General features: G+C 37.0%; 1 non-coding gene and 1 pseudogene across 1 annotated transcript; one reads left to right on the top strand and one right to left on the bottom strand.

Annotated features, from left to right (window-relative positions):
• Nucleotides 1-2,958: 2,958 nt before the first annotated feature.
• Nucleotides 2,959-24,734, top strand: LOC143587814 (GDSL esterase/lipase At5g55050-like; annotated as a pseudogene).
• TRNAF-GAA (transfer RNA phenylalanine (anticodon GAA)) lies at nucleotides 22,629-22,701 on the bottom strand. Its single transcript has one exon. It is a non-coding gene; the product is annotated as a tRNA-Phe (tRNA).
• Nucleotides 24,735-24,974: the final 240 nt, after the last annotated feature.

Here is a 24,974-nt window from a genome sequence, read left to right as displayed (position 1 = left end):
AATCGTATGCTTTAACACATGTATTAGTACAAATCTAATATGCCCACATCTAGTTCATTTAGTCACAAAGATTTGTCCCGGAGATTCAAGACATCGTTTATATTCCCATCTTTCTTATAAGGTTCATGACTTCATATAACATCCTATAATCCACTATGACTTGCTATCTTGTAAACCTTATTGCATATACATGTATCTCAATTTATCACATTAACATGGAATATAACAATCAACAATCTTTATCACAAACGAGCATATATTCTATAAATAAAAAATGTATCAGGTACTAATCAATAAGTTTGAACAGATTATTAATCCTTAATTTTATTCTTTTGGCAAATTAGATTATAATAATATCATATTTGTATGGTTGGCCAATAAAAATCCCATCTGTGATTATTCTACCTGGAGATCCCACCTTTTAAACATTTTTGTCTCGCTGGACCTTCGTTAAAAAACAAGCTTAAAGCCGTTATATCCGAATTCCAAACTGAAGTTTTAGTGTTCTTGATCGAAAGAAGATACAACATACAAGTCGATTGATGTAAAACCTACCTCGAAACGGTTCTTCAATTCGGGCGTTTAAACTTTCAAGTAACAAAATAAAAGTTTGCCAAACTGCGGTGAACATGGATCGAACATTTGACCTTCAGATCTGACACTCTCCCAACTGAGCTATCCCCGCTTCTAATTTACCAAAGTGACATTAAACTAAAATAACATCACAAAAACATGCAGTAAATAATTTTCATTGACAAAGCAAGTGGATTACAATAATTTAGTTCATTACCAAATTGATTCGATCGTTGGCTCAGGTGAAACGCAGGCCCAATTATCCAAGTCGTTATTAGGCTATCAATTTTCAACAAATTCCCCCGCCCCCACAAGGCTGATTTAAGGGATACACATCAACAATATGATGATTTTGTCAACATCACATGACCTCAACTATCAGAAGGATTTCTAAAGGTGACAGGTAAACATACCAACGTTTGTTGAACATCGTTTAATCAAGGCTCTTATAGTCATCGTTCAATATGTTTTTGACTATAGTTGTTTCAATCTTTGTAATAGCATATAGTTGTAAAGACTTAATCATAATATGGATTTCAAAAGTTTTATCTTATTTATTTTGGTAGTTTGGAATTCATAAGATAAAAGAGGCTCGTTACAAATTTTACCTAAAAGCATAAATCCCTTGCAACACAATCTCAACTTATCATTTGACTGATTTATGTAACATCCACATTTTTGCAAACTTCACACATTGCAAAAGCATTTCATAAGTTTTATGATGATTACAACAAACTGTTGTAATCTATATAACATAATTAAGGATTCATAAATTGTGTGTAATCGTGTAAGGTAACCCCAAACACAATCAATAACAGGCCTATTTAGTTTAATAGACACACAGGGATTGTTCCGAAAACTAGAGATTCATCAAGGCTCGTTTAAGACATTTAACATAACACCGTTATCTATATTGTTAAGTTAGGAAAAAGAAAGTGTAAATTACCAAACACGTACAATTTGAAAATTTATTTTAAGTATAACTAACTTTCGTATACTTCTCCTTATTAGACTATAATATAAATTGAAATATGTAACTTATTGATTTGTAACTTCTATGTTAATTACTTGTCTTTATTTTGCTTGATTTTGGCCTATTGTTAAGCCTTGATCTTAGTCTTTTCTCTAGTATATGTAACCACACACTGATAATAAATTATTTAAGTTGGTTTGATAAACTTATTATGGTATCAGAGCCTAAAGTGCTCCGTTGAGCTCTTTCCAATCCCAACTTCCGGCAACAGTTTTCACCACCTACTGAAATTAATTAACAGCTTGTTGCCTCCTCAAATTTCTCCATCAAACTTACTTCCACCACTACAATATTTTCCGGCGACGCACTATTCCGTCAATTTCCGACGACGCACTATTCTGCCACTATTCCCCTCTACCACTAAAATATTTTACGGCGACGCACTGTTCCGTCGAAACACTGTTCCCTACCACCTCTAAAATACTTCCGGTCGACGCACTGTTCCGTCGACCCACTGTTCCCCTCCACCAATAAAATATTTTTCGGCGACGCACTGTTCCGTCGACCCACTGTTGTCTCCACAACTAAAATATATTATGGCGATGCACTGTTCCGTTGACCCACTGTTCTCTCCACAACTAAAATATATTCAGGCGATGCACTGTTCCGTCGCCCCACTATCCCTCCACCACTAAAGTCCTTCCGAAGACCCACACGCGACGCTGCCGAAGGCTTTTTTAACAAGATATGTCTTTTCTCACGACCGTCCATCTTGCGGGAGCATATTAGACTAGAATACAAATTGAAATATGTAACTTATTGATTTGTAACTTCTAGTTAATTACTTGTCTTTATTTTGCTTGATCTTGGCCTATTGTTAAGCCTTGATCTTAGTCTTTTCTTTAGTATATGTAACCACACACTGTGAATAAAATATTTAAGTTGGGTTGATAAACTTATTACTCCTGACTCGCGTATGCTCACTTCGGTTGGGCGTGCATGCACACCATATAACACAATTTGAGTGTATTCCTTGCGTACATGCGCTCTGAACTATTTCATTTTATTAATGAACGAACATGGACAAGAAATCTGTTCTTTTAAGCGTATTTGTTTATTTGGTTAAAGTTTAACGAACAAACACGAACAAGTTCGTTTATATCTGTTTAGTTTATTTATAAACCTAACGAGAATCCAATTTAAAATAAGGGAAAGCATACCCGTTATTTTCTGGTACATATTTAAAATTTCGTTAGAAAAAGAATAAAAAGTCAAAAAACACCACATGTACATGTACAATTTATAAATTTATCGTATAACTTAAAAATCAGAACCGTTTATTCAGTTATCACTTATTCTCCTAATCTCCTCACACTTTATAAACCCCCATCCTCCATTAACACACACTAGCCATGGCTGCTGCCATTAGCATGCCTTCACTTGGCTTCATTACGTCATCGTTTCTCTGTGTTTGCCTGTTCGGAGCTCGTGGTTTGTGTAAATAGGTTCCAGGAATGTACGTATTCGGCGACTCATTAGTAGACGTTGGAAACAATAATTACTTGCCTCTGTCTGCTGCCAGAGCTGACTTTCCTCACAACGACGTCGATTTCCCTACCGGTGAAGCCACCGGGCGGTTCAGTAACGGAAAAAATGCAGTGGACTTTCTAGGTACGTTTTTTTATTCGGGTTGCGGTTAATTATTTAGGAAATTTGAGGTTAACGAATTTAGGTTAAGTGTTTTTTTTTTTTTTAAATAAATTTATTGATTGTTTATTGGATTACATCGAAACAGAAGGCAAGCGGGCAACAAGCTGCGCCGCTACCCCTTTTTGAGTTTTAACTTGTGTTTAATTTTGATTTGACAACGGAAAAGGTGAGATTACCATCAGCACCAGCTTACCTGTCTCTAGATTTGACAAAAAGGAGAGATGCTCCGGTTAACGGAGTCAGTTTTGCATCCGGAGGTGTCAGAATCTTCGTCGAAACGAATGGACTTTCTGTAAGAATACACATGTATATCATTTTTCTCATCACACGCCTAGCTGAAGCCACCTTTACTTACATATGTGACATTTACGTAGCATCACTTTAAAAAAATTAACATTTCACTCAACTAGAACACATAGAGGACATAGTCTTATATAGTTACCAAATCACTATAGCAATTCTTTAATGGGGAAAGTGAATATAGGGCTGTTACGCATACAACTTACATGTAAAACCTATCAAAACGATGTAGTTTTGATTATATCCATCTAAAAATCTATTAGATCTGTTAATTCCCTATTTCATCTCCCTAATTTTGCATCTCTGATTAAATCCTCATTGATCATAACCCTACCTTTTCTACCATCATCCAGCATATCATCACAATCGATCAACAAATAGATTAAAATTCTTCTTATGTTGTAGATTAGTTAGCCAATCATACATCACATAAAGTATTTTTCTTGCATCATGGAGATAATCTTGCAGTTTATTTCTTAGAACAATTAATCTAAAACTGATTTGTGTTGGCTCTGTTTATAATAAAAAACTATTAAGATAAATTAAAAAACGAATCAACAATTTGAAGCCCCACAAGAGGGATGAACAAGACCACCAGAAGGAGTAATGATATGATATTTTAATTTGTTGATTTTGTTTTTTTACAGTTTCAGTATTGTGATGATTATTTTTTGAGGGTAGCCTCTGTTGTCACACCCTGGCTCAGGGCCTGGACGTGACACCCAACGTTGGTACCTGTTTTGTAAATATATCAGAGTTTAAGGTTGTAAAGCGGAAGACTTTAATAAAATATTATTATATTTAAAAGAAGGGATTTTAAAACATCCGTTAATTTGTACATAAGTGTTTGGATTACAAAGCCATGTTTCACATTATTTTATTTATAAAACATCTATTGAGCCATCAGATCGTCTAACGGCTACCCTTATTCTCCAAACACCTATTCTCCATTACCTGTAAAACAGTTATAAAAATACGTCAGCAACACATGCTGGTGAACACGCTGACACAAAACATTTAAGTTACTTGGTTATCCCCTCGGGTATCTTATGACCCGGCCCATCGTGGCTTAGGAAACAACCAAGTTAAATATACTATTATAAACCTCCAGTTATACTTGAAACCTCTCAGCGATACCGCAGCATCGAGGTCTTAGCAACTATCAATATACACGAGATAATCCCCTCTCGGACATTACTTAGGTCCGGCCCAACGTGGCGGAGGTATTAGCAAGTGTGGTGCGGTGTGCCCACCGTCTATCCACATATGTAAGGATCTAGACAAACATATACAATAGCCTGATGGCCAGCATTACTTTTGTTTATAAAGTTTTAGGGATTTAATCCCATGCAAACATTCAAGACTTGTTTTATAAAAAGTTGGACGTATTCACCTTTCTTCTTGGTTGGTGTTTCTCACCAATTTGTCTCGTTACCTCAGACCTATAGTACGAGAATAACATTTTATAAGTATTAGATCAACGATCTAGCTTCAGACCTTTAGTCCGATTGCATAACATTTACCTTGACATTTTATCTCTTTATAAATATAAGGACCTCTAGTCCTTTCTTGTTAATCACTTATAAACCTTTGTTTCTTCTTCGTGAAGGAATATATATTTCAACTTTCTTTTATTATAAGAAATACTTAATAAAATCTTTATATATAATAAAGAAGTATTATTTTATCTATAATCTAGACTTTATGAAATCTCATTTCCACTTTATAAAATCAAGGTACAGGCTATATCCCTGACTAGGGTCTAAGCCATTTATAATATAATAATCAGGCAGAACCCCTACCTTGAATGGCTTATTACTCGAAACGCCTATGCTCTACTTGGAGGGAGGTCGAGAGAGAGTAACTAAGTAGAGTTATGGCACGCATTTCAAGGTAAGACTTGTCGGGATATCGCTATATCGGGGTCGTGGCACGCTTATCGAGGTAATGTGTGATTGGGAGTGTGAGTTGGATGAATGAGGACCAGCCCCATGGCCGGCCTATTTATAGAAATTTTCCTGCATCTTCGCGTATCGTGAAGATGCACTAACTTCGCTGAGTCGCCACGTAGGCTTGCCACGTGTCGCCACGGTATCGCCACGTGTCCTGCATCTTCGCGATACGCGAAGATGCAACCCAGATTCTTCGCGTATCGCGAAGACGCAAAACTTCAATTCTGTTCATTTTTGGTCCCTGATCTTTTGGTAACTTGCCATATCTTGATTTCGTCTCATCATCCAAAAATACAAAGGTGGCTCGCGGCGATGCGAGCGTGCGAAGTGCGCCATCAAAGTGCCCATCGCCCGTGCCCGAGCCCGTGCGCGTCAGGTGCTTCGCACCCTCCGCTAGGACTAAGGAGAGTGGTTGGCCACATAAGAATATTTCCATGGAATGTTCTTTCCTTATAAAGTGCTTTATATTTCTTTATTCTTCCGATGTGGGATGGAGTATCCTTACTTCATTCCCTTAATATAAACTACTTCCCTTCTTTGTCTTATTTTTCTCTTTACTTTTACCATGAATATATTTAGTCCCTTAATTTTATTATTTGTCAAAAATTGTCCAAAATTTTCGTGATGTTACATCCTCCCCACCTAAGAATGAATCTCGTCCTCAAGATTCGTTTAGAACAGATGGGGGGTATTTCCTTCTCATTTCTGACTCTAACTCCCAAGTAAACTAGGGTCCTCTTCGAGAATTCCATCGTATCTTGACTAATTTTAGCCTTCGACGTTTAAGTTGCTTGACTTGAAAATCTTCAACTTGTAGGGGTTGTTCTACAAATTTTAGATTTTCATTGACTTCGACATCCTTTAAGGGCATGGCTAAAGTTTCGTCAGCCAGAAATTTACGTAAGTTAGAGACGTGAAATACATCGTGTATTTCTTTCATCTCTTCTGGCAATCGTAAGCGATAAGCGACAGTACCGATTCGTTTCGTACTTCAAATGGTCCTACGAAACGTGGACTTAACTTTCCTTTCTTGCTGAATCGTACAACTCCTTTCCATGGTGATACTTTTAGTAAAACCTTATCGCCCACATGAAATTCCAACGGCTTACGGCGGACGTCTGCATAGCTCTTTTGTCGATCTCTTGCCGCCTTAAGTCGTTCACGGATTTGTAATACTTTATCCGTGGTTTCTTGGACTACTTCGGGTCCAGATATTTGATTATCTCCTGTTTCGGACCAACATACAGGTGTTCTACATTTCCGTCCATACAAAGCTTCAAATGGTGCGGCTTGAATACTTGTGTGATAACTGTTATTATACGAGAATTCCATTAGAGGCAGGTGATCGTCCCAACATCCACCTAAATCGATCACACAAGCTCGAAGCATGTCTTCAAGCGTTTGAATTGTTCTTTCACTCTGCCCATCAGTTTGAGGATGATAAGCAGTGCTAAGATTCAACTTAGTTCCTAACGCTTGCTAGAAACTATTCCAGAAATGAGACGTAAATCTACTGTCTCGGTCAGATATGATAGATAATGGCACACCATGTAATGCTACGATGTTGTTCACATAAATCCGTGCCAATCTATCCATAGAATAAGATTCATTGTGTAACGTCCGTAAATTTCCGATAAAAGGTTTAACCTTGTAGTGTTGTGTACACCTTTCGGGCTTGACCCGGCATTCTCCCGGGAGCTCCTTGCAACCCTCGTAAGCTGGTCATACTTAAATTTTCTTACAAGTTCAACCATTAGTAAAGTGGAGGGGCTAGAATGTATATTGCTAATATTTTATAAAAAAAAATATAAACCCTAACCCCTAGCATTAGTCCGATCGGCACCCCCTAGACCCCCCTTCTCTTGTTGCATGCATTCAGCCACAACCCGGCCTCCAAACGTTCAATTCCAGGTCGGTATTAGATGTCTACAACTCTTTTTCACCTTAATTCATCCTTATGGCTCGTTTATTCGTCGTTAAACCGCTTGTTTTAAGTTTACCGAGTGGCTGTCCAATTGGGCTGTTTCGGGGCTGTTTCGGCTGAGGTTCTTGAACCACAATCTTCCTAGGTAAGCCCCATATAACATACTTAAAAATCATGTTCATTAGTTTTAGTTTGATTGGTCAACTAGTTGTAGATTGAAAGTGGATATTCGGTTGTCTAGAATAGCGAATTGTTGCGTTTAACGTGAGTATGGAGTAATTAACGACAAATTCAGTTCGGGTGACCTTGGTTCGGGTTACGGGCTGTTGAAAAATCATTTTTATAAGTATGGGGGCTGAATTGGTTGTCGGTTACTCAAACGGGTCGGTACAACGCGCATTTGCGTTTATTGAATAGTTAGTGCGTTGTACTTGCGAGTTACCGACCCATTTGACTCGTGTAGCGTCGTGTGGACTTGTTGGCTGTGAAATTATCATATTAGGTCCACACAGGTCTGAGTTGGATGTTAAGTGCTTAAACAACTCTTAAACGCGCGTGTTAGTATCACCTAGTGCTTCCGGGAGTGATTTGGAAATTCTTTATTCCCGGGAGTATCTAAGGGTCGTGTTGGTAAACTTAAGGCCCGAGGGGGCTGTTATGAATGAGTTTGATGAGGTCGAGGCTTTAGGTAACTCGAACCATGCTAGAACGTCTTGTAGGATAAACGAGTCCTTTCAATGTCGTTAGTGATGTTTGTATGTAAACCGACAAGCGTTTGAGGTTGGGGATACTTAGGGGTCCTCTAGCTCGTGATGAATTCGTGCGTTGTGTCAGGTGAGTTCATGATGCCCCTTTTTACTCTTTTTACGTTTTGGGCTAGCATGCACACCGTATTAAAAATTCTACCCGATTTTACGCATTGAAACTATTTGGTTGGTATTACATAGCCTCTTTCGTATATGTGGATTTATGAAAATATGTGTGAACTATATTTTATGCCTTAGGATATTGTAGACTCGTTTATGATTTTATATTCCCTAAGGTTATACATATTACTTGTGGTCTAGGCTCGAGGTTGCTATTAGGCCTAGTATTGATTCCTAGATTATCCATTATTTATGGATTGAATGTGATGATATGGCTTGGTTGAATGTTTGAATTAGATGGATGTAAGTGTGTATGTGAATGTGTATGTGTTGGTAAACTGTGACTGGGTCAAATATATTACTCGGGGTGGACCTGGGGTGAGGAGGCCCGTGTTGCATGTTTATGTCCCGGCGGGTCAAATATATTACTTGGGGATGACCCGGGGTGAGGAGGCCCGCCGTTCTGTAAACCGTGGTCGGGTCAAATATATTACTTGGGAAGACCCGGGGTGAGGAGATCCGTATCATGTGTTTAGGTATGTTAAACCGTGACCGAGTCAAATGTATTACTCGGGGACGACCCGAGGTGAGGAGGCTCGTGTTGCGTGATTTTTGTATTATTAAACTGTGACCGAGTCAAATATATTACTTGGGATGACTCGGGGTTAGGAGGCTCGTGTTGCATGATTTTGTTGGTTTTTGTTAAACTGCGGCTGGGTCAAATATATTACTCGGGGTAGACCCAGGGTGAGGAGGCCCGTGTTGCGTGTTTGATCAAGAAAATATACTTATTATTTTATTTATTTATGATTTGATTAAGAAGAGTTATTAATGATTTAATTGACTTATTATTTGACCAAGGAAAGTTATATATCTATTTACTTATGATTTTCTCCTACATTTTTATGCTTATGGGATTAAATTGTTTAATGAATGTTACTTATCAAAAACTTGAACTCACTCAGCTCAAGCTGACTTTGTGTGTATGTTAAATTGACTTTCAGGTTAAGGATTAGAGATTTCCGCTTAGACGTGCTAGAGACTACTCGGACGGTTGAAGGCACATCTAGTCGAAAAATTAATAACGCAAACTGTTTCTTTTAATTAATTACTATAAGCTTTTAAATTTTGGTTTTGGGCACTTTTCTTGGTTTTTGGGAATTTGATGTTTATTATTCCGCTGTTTAATTACTCTGAACTGATTTTAATAAGATGAACATGTTTGGTTTTGAATTTTTGAGAATTTTTGGATATGATTACCAACTGTAGGATTCCCGAGGTTCGGGGTCTTTCACATTGATAAGCAAGAAATGAGCGGATTTAGTTAACCTATCAATGATTACCCAAATAGCATTGTGTTGTCGGGTAGTTTTAGGGAGTTTCGTAATGAAATCCATTGTTATCATCTCCCATTTCCATACAGGAAGTTGAGGTTGTTGGAGTAAACCTGAAGGCTTTTGATGTTCTGCCTTGACTTGTAAACATGTTAAGCACTTAGCAACATATAAAGCAATATCTCTCTTCATCCCATTCCACCGGTAGTTCGGCCTAAGATTTTGATACATTTTATCACTACCGGGATGCATCATGTACTTTGATTTATGAGCTTCACTCATAATCTTTTCACGTAAATCACCAATAATCGGTATCCAAATTCGGTTTCCAAGTCTGAGTATGTCGTCGTCTCCTTTTACCAAAGAATCAATGGTGCCGTTACACTTTTCTTCAGAGATTTGGTTTTCTTCAATTGCTTGTTTCTGAGCTTTCTTGATTTGTTCGATTAGATCTATTTGTAGTTCTAATCTCAAAGCTCGAACCCTTTTGGGCTTCTCATGTTCTTTTCGGCTCAATGCGTCAGCTACAACATTTGCTTTTCCTTCGTGATAGATGATTTCACAATCATAATCGTTTAAAGTGTCCATCCATCTTCTTTGACGCATGTTAAGTTCCTTCTTGTAACATTTCGGTTTTTTTCGTATTCGTATTTTTATTGTAAACCCGATCCAGGTTTGTTAGTTTATTATTATTATTATTATTATTATTATTATTATTGAATTTGGAATTCGACTCATGTTGCTAGTCCATAAAATCTGTTCTTAGTCCATTTCTATTGTGCGTATGTATGTTTATATATATATATATATATATATATATTTATTTATTTAAATTTTGATTTCAAGTTACCTACTCATAACCGAACGTGTTCGTTTTTAAACGTTGACTTAGTTATAAAACATCTTGTTAAATTACTGTTAATAAAACAAAAGGAAAAAAAAAAGACAAAGAATTTGTACAATTATATTAAAATAAAAGGTTTAAGTTTAAATGGTTAAAAGTTAGGGGTTCAAAGTGAAACATTGAATTGAATTTGCACCTTCCCTGTCATGTTCTATAATGTTTTCCTTTGACGACAAATCCATTTGTCAACCCGTGTTTTCCGACAAGCAATAAGGACAAGATCAATGACCGTAATGACAAATTGATTTCGCCTTTTGACTCGAGATATTCTAACAAACTTAACGCCAACATTTTTAGAAGTTATAGGCGCACATTTAACACCGATTCATCGACCGAAGATTTCGGTATTTACCAAATTTGTGAAAAGCGGTTTTTCTTTTTTCTTAAACCTATATAATCTGACCGTCACACTTGTTTTTTTTTAGGATACCCAACTTGAAAATCATACCCCTCACTCGAAGTCGCTTTCTATTATCATGAAACCTTCACTACCGCCGATAGGTTGTTCTCTTTCCGGCCAAGCTCACCAGTCATCGAACCGACCAAATCAAGATAAGGTATTTACACAAACATACTTGCTCTCATATTCCGAATAAAAGCTCTATTGCTCCATTCATTAACGTTAGTGTAGAGATCGAATTTTGGGTTGAAATTTGTATGGGTTGTAGGGATTTTCTGAATGAAAAAGAACTGTTGTTTGTTCTTAATCCACAAACATGACAAATTAATAGTTATGTCCATCAGTTTTGTTTCTAACATATGGACACTTAACCGATTTTATTTATTAAGAACTATTGTTATTGTTTTTTTTTATTTAATAAGGAGTTTGTAAACATGTTTCTTTTATAGAATTTTAAAAGAAATCTTGTAATTTATTTCAAAATTAAATAAGTGTTAGAGCTTATTTTTTTTATATACGAAAAAGGTTAAAAAGACAAATATACATACATACTACATATATATATATATATTGTTTTAAATATAAACTGTTTAAGATCTTCACTTGAACGATAGAAGTGAATTGGCTTCTAAATCAAAATATTAATTATAGGTTCCGCAACGTTTATTTTTAGCGCAAGAATTCCGTTTATAGGTTTTGCTACCCTTCAATTAAGTTATCGCGTAAGACACGACTTTATTATCCATGTGCATCTGCATGGGAAATTCCTAGCACATTATCAAGGTGAGTAATTCACACCCCTCTTTTTACCGTTTTACATTTTGGGGGCTTTATGCGTATAAAACTTTATTATTTATTTATTATACAAGTATATACTCCAAAACACAATTCCACTATTTGCGTAGTTGTGATATTGCTCGATTAGCTGCTAAATGTTATATGACTATGTGGTTACAGTTTTTATGATTGGTTGGTATCTCATCCTCATAGTATGATCATACGCCGTCAGAGTAGCTCGTTATCTATGTGATTCGAGTGAAAAGACAATTTTTTTATATTATTGTTATGCTAGTTGAAGTAATTCACATTATCGCAAAGAATTGTCATTTTTTTTACCATTATATGTATCACAAATTGTGATTACTTGCTCAACATTATGTTGACAAAATAAATCTATTTTTACGCATATCGCAGGTAGCTATTTGGATGAATTGAAGATGCAAGACTTAGTTGGACTTTAGGTTTTATTAAAATAAAGAACAATTTATATGTTTTAGTTTTATGTAATAGGTTTGGATGATTTGTGATGCGCTCGTACAATGATTGAAATAAATAAATTAGATATTGACACTTATTATTATTTTTAGTGTCTTTGAGCTATGATACAAATTATGTCGTGCCCCGGCATGTTTCGTCATTAGTTTGGGGTGTGACAGATTGGTATCAGAGCCGAAGGCTATAAGATAGATGGTTTGACACAACGACCTAGTAGTATGCTTTAGGGTCTCTATACGTGTTCATGCATGTGCCCTACTTGTTTAAATTTTTGTTCATAGCTTAATTATTAATTATTTTATTGTTATTATTGTACGCAAGACACACCATAATCTGAGGCTACGCCTCGTTCTCAAAATCATTTCCAAAAACCTGATTTTATTATTTCATTTTGGGAAGTTCCTTAAGAATTCCCACAATTTTTACTCCTCTGTTCTTAAGGCTTGAACATATGATGAGATTTCGTTGTAACTAGAAGGGGGAGAACGCTATGATTCGGGCCTAGAGGATTCCGACCACAATGTTTAAACTTATAGGCCAAAGCGAAACCGTACGTCATGTGACACCAAACCTTGTGTGGTCAACGCAACCAATGTAACGGTTACATTCCTAAATAAAAACCGAATTCACAGTGATTTCGTGGTTAAATTCGGTATTTCTGATTATTTTATAGATATTTTTTCGATTTAGAATAAATAAGTATATCGTCGATGAATACGATTACAAATTTATGTAAATAAGGCTTACAAAATCTGTTCATCAAGTCCATAAAAGCGGCTGGGGCATTAGTGAGTGCAAATGGCATCACGGTGAACTCATAATGTCCGTACCTTGTTCGGAAAGCTGTCTTTGGAATATCTTCTTCTTGAACTTTCAACTGATGATACCCATAACGTAAATCTATTTTCGAAAAGAAACTCGCTCCTTGCAATTGATCGAATAGGTCATCAATTCTAGGTAGCGGATATCGATTCTTAATAGTTACTTTGTTCAAGTCTCTGTAATCGATACACATTCTCATGGAACCATCTTTCTTCTTGACGAATAAAATTGGAGCTCCCCAAGGTGATGAACTTGGGCGAATAAACTCTTTCTCTAACAACTCATCCAGTTGTTTCTTTAATTCCTTCATTTCCGTCGGAGCCAAACGATAGGGGGATTTGGCTATTGGAGCTGTTCCCGGCATTAAATCTATTCTGAATTCGCATTCTCGATTGGATGAGATTCCTGAAAGTTCATCTGGAAAGACATCAGAAAATTCGGATACTATGGGCACATCTTTGATTTCCTTCGGTTTTGATTCTTCCGTCACATAAGCCATAAAAGCTAAACATCCTTGGTTTAAGCATTTGTTAGCTTTCATCATGAAGATTATGCTAACATGACCAGCATCTTTTTCGCCAGCGATTTGAATTATTCGCTTGTTAGGGGCTTGAAGTTCTATGGTTTTCTTATTGCAAATGATATGAGCATGGCTGTCGGATAACCAATCCATACCTAGAACTATATCAAAGCCTGCTAATGTCATAGGCAGTAATTGTACAGGTATGACGTAGCCTGCTAACAAAATCTTTCCATTTTCTAAGGTTTCAGACATTTTGACTATCTCACCACTGGCCGTTTCGACGTTTATGGTTTTATTTAATTTCTTTAAAGGTTCGTTTAATAGACTACAAAATTTATAATCTATAAAACTTTGATTTGCACCAGAATCAAATAAAACTCTTGCGTAAACGTTATTAACTAAGAACGTACCTGTGATGGTTTCCGGTATGTATGCGGCCTTCTTGGTGTCGAGTACAAAGACTCGAGCATTCCTCTTCTTTCCTTCATTCTTGGTGTCTCTTCCCCCAGCACCTCCAATACCGCCACTCCCAGCAACATTCTTCTTAGGACATTCAAAACTAAGATGCCCCATTTCCTTGCAATTGAAGCAAGTCATCTTGTTCTTCCAACAATCAGCAGTGGCATATCCTGGCTTCTTGCATGTATCACGGATGATGGGTGAAAATACTGCAAACCAGAATCGACCCGAGTGATGTCTCTTACAAATCTTGCACAACGGGTAGTTGGAATTGAAACCACCCCTCCTTCTATCTACATCTTTTCCCTTGTAAGGATTATTTCTCTTTCCTTTCTTGTCATTTGTTGAGTATTCCTTTTTGTCCTCTTCCTTGTTACGAATCAAACCGTTCATCAAATAACCAGCTAACTCCATGGCGGATTCGGCAGTCTGCGGTAGATGAGACCTTACCATGTCTCTTGTCTCTCTAGGTAAACCCCATATGTAGCGGGTTACCTTGTTTGATTCGGGTGTTACCAACTGAGGCACAAGTCTACAATATTCTTGAAACTTGGTATTGTAGTCTCTCAGATTAGTCCCGACCACTTTGTGATTAAGAAACTTGGTTTGGATTAAGTCAGCCTCATGCATTGGACAATACTTCTGTAACACCAGATCTTTAAACTCTTCCCACGTCAACTGGTACATGGTTCTCCTACCTCTTGTCATCAACAGAATGTTCCACCACTCTAAGGCTCCTTTAAACATCTGTGCCATGTACTGAATCTTTTCCTCCTCAGTACATTTGCTTATTATAACAATTGATTCCATTTCTTCGAGCCATCTTATGGCGGCTATGGCTCCTTTTTCGCCATAAAATTCTTTTGGCCCACAATTCTTAAAATCTTCAAACAAACAACCTTCAATTCGTAACTTTTTCTTAAAGGTTTGGTGGATCTTTTCACCATTGGTTGATCCTTGATCACTTCCTTCGTCTTGAGGGGTAGGATTAGGACGGGATTTGGATTTGACAGACTTACTAGGTTGTTGGTTTTCATTTTGATGGACAGATTTTTCTTTCATAGCGGGTAATAAGGTATTCATGGCATTGATCATTTCTTGCATTTTGGTTATCAACTGCTCATGGTTTCCTTGAGCAGGCTCAGTTTTCGATTGGTTGCTTTTAGCATTTGAAGCTTCCTTATTTTGGGATGGATTACTTTGTTTCGACAATCTGAAATTATAAGGAAATTGACTCATTACTTAAAAGTTTTTATTTATCTCACAAACAGGAGTACATTATGACAACTCCTATTACCATGAACTCTAAGAACAACGATACCATCACAAATACTACAGACTTTATTCTAGAAACAACCGATACTACTACAACGGAACAAGGAACAAACGATAGAACCACAACAGAACAGGGAACAAACGGTATGGTTACAACAGAATGAGATCTTCAATCATTCATGTATTTCTTGATTATCTTCTTCAAATTACTACACTTGTGTAGTAACTTCTTCTCCGCTTTCTTCTTCTTGCTACTTTCCGTAACCAACTTTTTCCGCATTTCATCCGTCTCATGCAGTGCCCGATCCAAATGCTCTTCTTGGGACTGAGGGATGAGACTTGGATATCCATACTGGGGCGGTGGATCACGATACCCCATCATGACTATGTCATAATGGTTTCTTGGATACGGCGGTGGTGGACTGGATTAAACTAGCATGTTGTGAAAAACTTCTGCAGCCTCTTCTTGCTGCCTGATTTCCTCCGCTTGTTCCGAGATGGTTGGAACGACACCAGTAAAGGGTGGAAAACTACCTGTGTGTGCCTGGACATATGGGTCTTGTGGATCACAATGAGGGGACAGGTGAAACAATGGTTGCTGGCAGCCCATACTCGGTGGACAGTCACATCCTGGGTGGTTTTGCACCTCAGGGTTTTTCTCATCAATGCTCATCTCCTTTGAAACCTCTTCCTCTGGATCTTCTTCCGGGTCTTCTCCCGATTCTTCTTCTGGTTCTTCTTCCGACTCCTCTTCAACTTCCTCCTCGGGGTCTTCTTCTGGTTCAACTTCCACATTACTTTGATTCACCTTAATCCGAATGGCCTCCGGTTGATCACTCTCATCTTGGGTCTCCTTGATGGACCTGAAACAGAATGAGGAGAATCTGTGGGGTTGTAGACTGGGGTTCTTAGGTTAGAGTAAATCTGCATCCAACTTGGGGTACCCTCCTTAGGATTGGACTTAGCTGGTTCGTCAACCTCCATGTTATTGGAAGGATGATTCCTTGGGGTTGGTGGATCACTTGGAATGTTGATTGGCATTTTCTCTGTGCCTGGGAAGTAAATGGGTTGATTCCCATATGGGACCACTGGTGTAATGGGTCTGTCCTGGTCGAAGAAGTTAGCATAGTATTCATCACTTTAACCATCGGGAGGAACGATGGGTTCTGGATGGCCTGCTTGTCTCATCTCTTCGTAGAAGGATTCTATCATCTTCTTGAATATCGACATCTATGAGGATAAGAATGATAAGGGATAGAAAAGATTAGAATAATAAGAGATAGGAAAGAATACCAACCTATCTTATCCTTATATAATAACATAATAAATATTGAAACTTATCTCTGATCAAAACTTAGGTATACTTATATACCTAATTCGCTAAGATCGATGACTCTGATACCAACACTTGTCACACCCCGGCTTAGGGCCTGTGCGTGACACCCAACGTTGGTACCTGTTTTGTAAATATATCAGAGTTTAAGGTTGTAAAGCGGAAGACTTTAATAAAATATTATTATATTTAAAAGACAGGATTTTAAAACACCCGTTAATTTGTACATAAGTGTTTGGATTACAAAACCATGTTTCACATTATTTTATTTATAAAACATCCATTGAGCCATCAGATCGTCTAACGGCTACCCTTATTCTCCAAACACCTATTCTCCATTACCTGTAAAACAGTTATAAAAATACGTCAGCAACACATGCTGGTGAACACGCTGACACAAAACATTTAAGTTACTTGGTTATCCCCTCGGGTATCTTATGACCCGGCCCATCGTGGCTTAGGAAACAACCAAGTTAAATATACTATTATAAACCTCCAGTTATACTTGAAACCTCTCAGCGATACCGCAGCATCGAGGTCTTAGCAACTATCAATATACACGAGATAATCCCCTCTCGGACATTACTTAGGTCCGGCCCAACGTGGCGGAGGTATTAGCAAGTGTGGTGCGGTGTGCCCACCGTCTATCCACATATGTAAGGATCTAGACAAACGTATACAATAGCCTGATGGCCAGCATTACTTTTGTTTATAAAGTTTTAGGGATTTAATCCCATGCAAACATTCAAGACTTGTTTTATAAAAAGTTGGACGTATTCACCTTTCTTCTTGGTTGGTGTTTCTCACCAATTTGTCTCTTTACCTTGGACCTACAGTACGAGAATAACATTTTATAAGTACTAGATCAACGATCTAGCTTCAGACCTTTAGTCCGATTGCATAACATTTACCTTGACATTTTATCTCTTTATAAATATAAGGACCTCTAGTCCTTTCTTGTCAATCACTTATAAACCTTTGTTTCTTCTTCGTGAAGGAATATATATTTCAACTTTCTTTTATTATAAGAAATACTTAATAAAATCTTTATATATAATAAAGAAGTATTATTTTATCTATAATCTAGACTTTATGGAATCTCATTTCCACTTTATAAAATCAAGGTACAGGCTATATCCCTTACTAGGGTCTAAGCCATTTATAATATAATAATCGGACAGAACCCCTACCTTGAATGGCTTATTACTCGAAACGCCTATGCTCTACTTGGACCGCACTTCTACTTGGAGGGAGGTCGAGAGAGAGTAACTAAGTAGAGTTATGGCACGCATTTCGAGGTAAGACTTGTCGGGATATCGCCATATCAGGGTCGTGGCACGCTTATCAAGGTAATGTGTGATTGGGAGTGTGAGTTGGATGAATGAGGACCACCCCCATCGCCGGCCTATTATAGAAATTTTCCTGCATCTTCGCGTATCGCGAAGATGCACTAGCTTCGCTGAGTCGCAGTGTAGGCTTGCCACGTGTCGCCACGGTATTACGCGAAGATGCAACCCAGATTCTTCACGTATCACAAAGATGCAAAACTTCAATTCTGTTCATTTTTGGTCCCTGATCTTTTGGTAACTTGCCATATCTTGATTTCGTCTCATCATCCAAAAATACAAAGGCGGCTCGCGGCGATGCGAGCGTGCGAAGTGCGCCATCAAAGCGCCCATCGCCCGTGCTCGTGCGCGTCGGGTGCTTCGCACCCTTCGCTAGGACTAAGGAGAGTGGTTGGCCACATAAGAACATTTCCATGGAATGTTCTTTCCTTATAAAGTGCTTTATATTTCTTTCTTCTTCCGATGTGGGGTGGAGTATCCTTACTGAATTCCCTTAATATAAACTACTTTTCATTCCCTTAATATAAACTACTTCCCTTCTTTGTCTTATTTTTCTCTTTACTTTTACCATGAATTGTCACACCCCGACCAAAGGCGGCGGAACATGCCGAGGTGTAACGATTGTCCATAAGCACATGACACTAATTAAAGTGACATTATTTAATAAACTCATTTCATTTCACAACATCGAAAATGTCACATAACAATTATCCATAAAATAACCATAAAAAAGATATCACAAAATATGGCAAATTGATATTGTTCATTTTTACTAATATCCTAAGGTCTTTGATGTCGTTTTCTTCACAATCATAAATCAACCAAGATGCAAACCTGCAACATTTCATAAAATAAAGTTTGTCAACACAAAGGTCGGTGAGCAATTCATAAGTTTAATCATATTAGTATGTAATAAAGATAGCCACAAAACTTGCATACGAAACGATAAATAAAAGTGGTAATTTGGATAAATAGATATCGCTAAACACATTAGCGACACCTAGCTATAAGGGGATGCCAAATAGTCCAGGATTTTATAGTTATCGTTAATTGCATTACGTTAACGACACCTTGCTATAAGGGGATGTCAAATAGTCTAGGATTTTATAGTTCCACCAACCAAAAGCGATAAACACATAGGCATATAAGCATGGAACACCAAATCGAGCAATTATTTAGGTAAAGTATACAACTACGTATGTGGTTTAAGATTCAAATATAAAGCATTTTGTTGAATAAGTATGAAATGTCACCCCCAAAATAAAAGATGGAAAATGGGGTATGAAGTACTCACCTTCAAGTAGTAAACTTGGAAGATGATAATTTGGAGATTTGTCGGAACGACGAGTTTAACGCACAATGCCTAAAAAGAAAAGAAGTTTTGAATTTAGAAGGGTTGTCTTGAAGGTATTTAAACAAAATAAATGTTGAGAAATGTAAATAATTAAAGTTCAAGGTTTAAAATGTGACTATTTAAGAATTTATAATAATAACCCTTTAAAAATGTAAGTTTGCTCGAAACCGGGTTAAAGTATATAACCTTAATATTTACTCAACATATGTTAAGTAATAAGGTGGGTAAAATGCAAGAATGCAAATCCCTTTGGAATAAAGATACTAAAACTGGTTTTTTTTATCGAGTGTTCGGGTTGTCGGTTCGGGTCTTGATAATTGGTCAAACCCAAAGTCAACTTTCCAAAATATTGAATGTTATGAGATAACTCAATAAAATTTAATAAGACTTAACCAAGTATGTAGTTCCATTGTTTTAGAACTAACAACGCACGTTAAGCGAGTGTTCGGTTTTGTCGGTCCAAACTTTGTTATGAGATCAAGTTGGATCCAACATTTCCAAGTACTTAAGAAAATATTTAAAAGTCAATTTGTAACTATTTTTAAAGACATATACAAGTCTTGATGGCTAAAAAAAACACACTTGTGTGTCTTAAGCGAGCAAGAATCGGTTTGGTTCGGTTTCCATCTCACAACAAGTTCATAGATGGTTTCCACATGTCCAAACACTAAATAACTTGTATAATAATGTACAAATAAAAAAATACCAAAAGTTAACAATAAAGTCTTTAAACAAAAGTTCGGTTTTCGGTTCGGATCGTGTTTCGGGTTAAGACCGAGGTAAGATTCTACAAACCCATAACCATAGAATTTGTAAAAATGATTTTAGAAACTTAGATCTAACACTAAGTATGTTTAAACACACAAAACTAGTAACAAAGTTCGGTTTACGGTTTAGAGCTATTTACGGTTAAACCGAAGAATAGACTCTTAAAAACCCATAACTATGGAACTTGTAAACATGACCAACAAACTAAAATAAGCAAGATTAATATGTATGAACAAGTTATATAGATGTATATATATCAAGGACACGAAGTCCTCCATGAAGCCTTGCCTTATGGGGTCCGAAACCTCACCGACCGGAATCAGAGAAGTAACTACCAAAGGTAAACAAGGGGTGTATATTATATATATGTTGCACAACCATAAACAAGTATTAATAAGGCTACATAAACTAATTAAGATGAAAGACCAAAATCCTTCAAGAACACTTAAGAAGATAACCTTGAATCTTTGATGTTTGAGAGAGTTTTTTTTTTTTGGAGTTGTAGCAAGGGAAAATGAAGAGGAAAGGTGGTGTATATATAGGGTAATGTTGGTGGTCAAATATGGGTGTGAGACACAAGAGTTTTCATGCAAAATGGATCAAGACAAAAACACAAAACAACAAAAAAATAAATAAATAAATAAATAAATAATAAATAAATAAATAAAAATAAAAATAGGATGTTTTCAAGACCCAACAAGTGTGAAACAATATTATAACATAAATCCATCATTTTGATTATAACATAAGCTTCGGTTTACAAATCGGGTCGGTTTACATAATAAACAAATACAAAAACGAATACAAACAAGACCCGAAATTGACGAATGTCACATGAATATATTTAGTCCCTTAATTTTATTATTTGTCAAAAATTGTCCAAAATTTTCGTGATGTTACATCTGTTTGATTTTTTTTCACTATGTACAATGAGGATTTCACATTTTCAATGATGGCCTTCTCAGTTTTCATCTGTAACTGGAGCACGAACAGAAAATTGTTGATTTTATTTTTTTATTTTTTTTTGAGAAGTAAATTCATTGAAACACAAGCGAAAACCACCTAATCTCTAATACGGAGAGAAGGGGCCGCCTATAACATTACATCAAAAACAAATTACATCACGACTTCCAATCCTTTTCTTTACTATTTTATTCTTGGCGCTGATTAAAGGAGATGAAATAACAAGGATGCTTAATTAATGGAGATGAAATTGAAAATTAAAATGTTTAATTTATCTTTTAATAAGGTTAAATCAAAACTACGTCGTTTTAATAGGTTTCACATTTAAGTTGTATGCGTGACAACCATACATTCACAAACGAAATTTAAAAATGTTGGCCCAAAACATGATACGATTAAAAGGGATTCTAGCAAGTCACAAATATATATGATACAACAAAAACAAATATAGAAGTCATGTTCATGCAGTTTCACATATTAATATTTAACACTTCATCTCGAAACACGACAGAATCATAAAGGCTTCTTACGCGACACAACATGATACAGCAGAAAATAAATATACAAGTCTTGATCGAGTTGTAAATTCAACAAACTACCAACACCATTAACACTAATTATTATTATGCCTAAAAATTTTATAAGGTTTTAAAGTGAGCGTTCAGACATAAGTTTCTGAAAACTGTTCTTAAAAAAGAAGCTATTGTTTAACTTCTTCATAAATCTTCACACTTCTTAATATCCTACCAACACCTAATGTCCAACACCACAACCACCCATCATACGCCGCCACCACCACCACCGTCCACCACCACCCACTGTCCGCCACCACCACCGTCCATCACCGCCACCACCCACCATCCACTACCACCACCACCCACTCATCGGCCACAACCATCATCCACTACCACCACCCACCGTCTGCCACCACCACCACCTACCATCCGCCACCAACACCATCCGCCACCATCGTCCATCACAACCACCACCCACCCGTTGGCCACAACCATCGTCCACTACCACCACCCACCGTCTGCCGCCGCCACCCACCATTACCACCTACCATCCGCCACCAACACCGTTGACCACCCACCACCATCACCGTCCATCACCACCACCACCCACCGTCCGCCACCACCACCTACCACCATCACCGTCCATCACCACCACCGTCCACCGCCCACCACCAACTATTTTACTAGTCTACAGACGTTAAATGACTTCTATCTACTGTGATATGTATGATAGGTAACTAATTTTCAGCTTATGCAGACGATACCTAAGAGTATCTTTCTTAGGTTGCACACCTTCAGACCACATCTTCAGTTATTATATTTTCATATTGCAAACCTTCAGACCACATCTTCAGTTACAGACATGAAATCAGATTGCAGACAGTTTTTGTCTTCAAAAACAAACAACACCTAAGAAGACATGAAATCAGATGAAATCAGATTGCAAACAGTTTTTGTCTTAAAAAACAAACAGCACCTAAGAGTATTTTTCTTTTCAGTTTTTTATTCATAAGCGTATAGATAAATCAAAACACAAATAAAATGTGTTGGTTGCAAAAATGCGGTGAACGTGGATCAAACACGTGACCTTCAAATCTTCAATCTGACGCTCTCCCAACTGAGCTATCCCCGCGCTGTGATTAAATATTAGTGTTTGTTCATAAGTACTTTATAACAATCAAAAACCCATACAACTAAGTTTTTGTCACAACTCACAACTAATCCTCCGTAATGAAAATCATAATAAAAAAATAAATCTACTAAAAAAAATCGTCACATTTTATTTTCCATAATTGTGAAATAACAGTAGTAATATTTATAAATCTTATGTAACAAGTAGTGTGCATATAAATTGTATATAGTATTCGGCTATAGCCAGTCTACCAAGATTTATTATAGATTTTTAGATTTTATGAATAAATACAACATTTATTTAAACTATAGTGATATGTAGAACAAAGAACTTTTACTTCTTCCATGCCAACTAGTAGTTTACCCGTAGGGCACCCGTCCAACGGATGAGAAAGTCAACACCTAAAGCTTATACACTAATAATTATATTTATATTAAACTACAGGGGCAATCCATTTCATTAACAACACAGGTGGACTATTACTCATTAGTCCATAACCAATTACTTCTACGGTTGGGCTTAGATCAAGCCCAAGCCCAAGCCCATTTATCCAAGTCCCTATTTCTAGTTGTCATCGGAAGCAACGATCTATTCGGCTACTTCAACAAAACATCCAAAGTCTCTAAAGAATATACACCACAACAATATGTTGATCTCATGGTTTCAACCCTCAAAGGATTGTCAAAGGTAAGAAACAACTACACTTCGTAAAGTTTATGATCATGAACAAGAAATGCCAAATATTTGATAGTTGAACACGTTTAATCTTGCAAATTGGGGGTTTTAGTATGCTTTTGAATGGATATGCAATCCATTTCCAACATAAAGATGTTTGATTTGATTTGGTTGTAGAGATTATATAAGATGGGAGCCCGTAAATTTGTGGTGAGTGGAGTTGCAATGCTTGGTTGTTGTCCGGCACTAAGAAAGGAGAACACCACTAGCGACTGTAACGTCGAAGCAAATTATTGGTCAATGAAGTATAATAACGGTCTAAAAGCTTTGCTACAAGAGTTAAAAACAGAATCACCGGATATTAGCTACTCTTATTTTGATACATACAATGTTATGGATAACCTAATCCAACATCCTGAAACTTACGGTACTTAATCATCGACATCTTGCATTTTTATCTACATAATAACATACACTTGCGTTTTTTAGAAAATCTACAATGGGTTGCTTCAGGTATTTTTAGGAAGATAGAAAGGTCAGTTGAAGAAGAGAGATGGTAATATGAATGCGAGAGATTTTAAGAAAGTTCTTGCCAAACTACTTAAAAACAAGAATGTGAGAGGGTGATGTAGAGAGTGGAGGGTGGAGAGAGAAGGTTGGTTTTAGGCCATCCATTGTGGACACCTCAAAAGGGGCGTGAAACTTTTGGGCGCTACACACCACCACACAAAGGCATGATCAAGGGTGCGGGGGCAACGGCGTGACGCCCACCGCGGGCGCGGGCCAATGTGTTGTGTAGCTTTTGATTAATAATTTATATATAATTAATCACTTAGCATGAGTACCTGTACCCACCATCACATCTTATATTTCACAATAACGCATGTTCTTTGGTATGAAATGTGAAACCCTTCAATTCATTGTATGCGTAGAGAGTTTTCTTTTCTCTTTTATTTTCACATTTAAACCTTACCACATTGGAAACAATTAAGAAAAGAGAAATTATCAGTAAGGTAGAGTACGGTAAGAAAGATAAAAGGGTTGGGCAGTTGCCAAATGGGCATGGAAACATCACCATTGTGGCACCTATGCAATATGAATTACAAAAGTTTTCTCTTATTTATTTTTGGTTCATAGGAATCACTGAGGTGAAAGAAGCATGTTGCGGACTTGGCAACCTAAAAGCCGACGGCCCTTACGGCCCAAATTCAACTTTTTGCCCGAACAGGGAAAACCATCTATTTTGGGATATTTTCCATCCTACTGAACACACTTCTAGTATCTTTGCTAACCTAATCTACAACGGACGGCAACAAGTTACAACTCCGGTGAATGTAGAACAACTTGTTAATGTCTAAAACATGAAAACGGATATTGTCTAAGCTTCTATAGATTCATCTTCTTATTGTTATAAGGTAAAGTATATTGTAGTCCAAGTGCATATATGAATATGTATCAAATAAGATGTTTTCTGATTTGTTGTTGTCGAAGCATGAAATGAATCTGACCTGATCCATGACGATGTTTCCACGGATTTTCGAGATGAACGAACCACGTCTTGATCTTCTTCTCCGGTTGCTTGAGACCTGCAATGGTTT

Source organism: Bidens hawaiensis, unplaced genomic scaffold (assembly GCF_021521415.1).
Source record: "Bidens hawaiensis isolate Kalapana, Puna unplaced genomic scaffold, B.hawaiensis_p1.1 tig00035895_1, whole genome shotgun sequence".
NCBI lineage: Eukaryota > Viridiplantae > Streptophyta > Magnoliopsida > Asterales > Asteraceae > Bidens > Bidens hawaiensis.
This window is presented reverse-complemented; position numbering and strand designations above follow the sequence as displayed.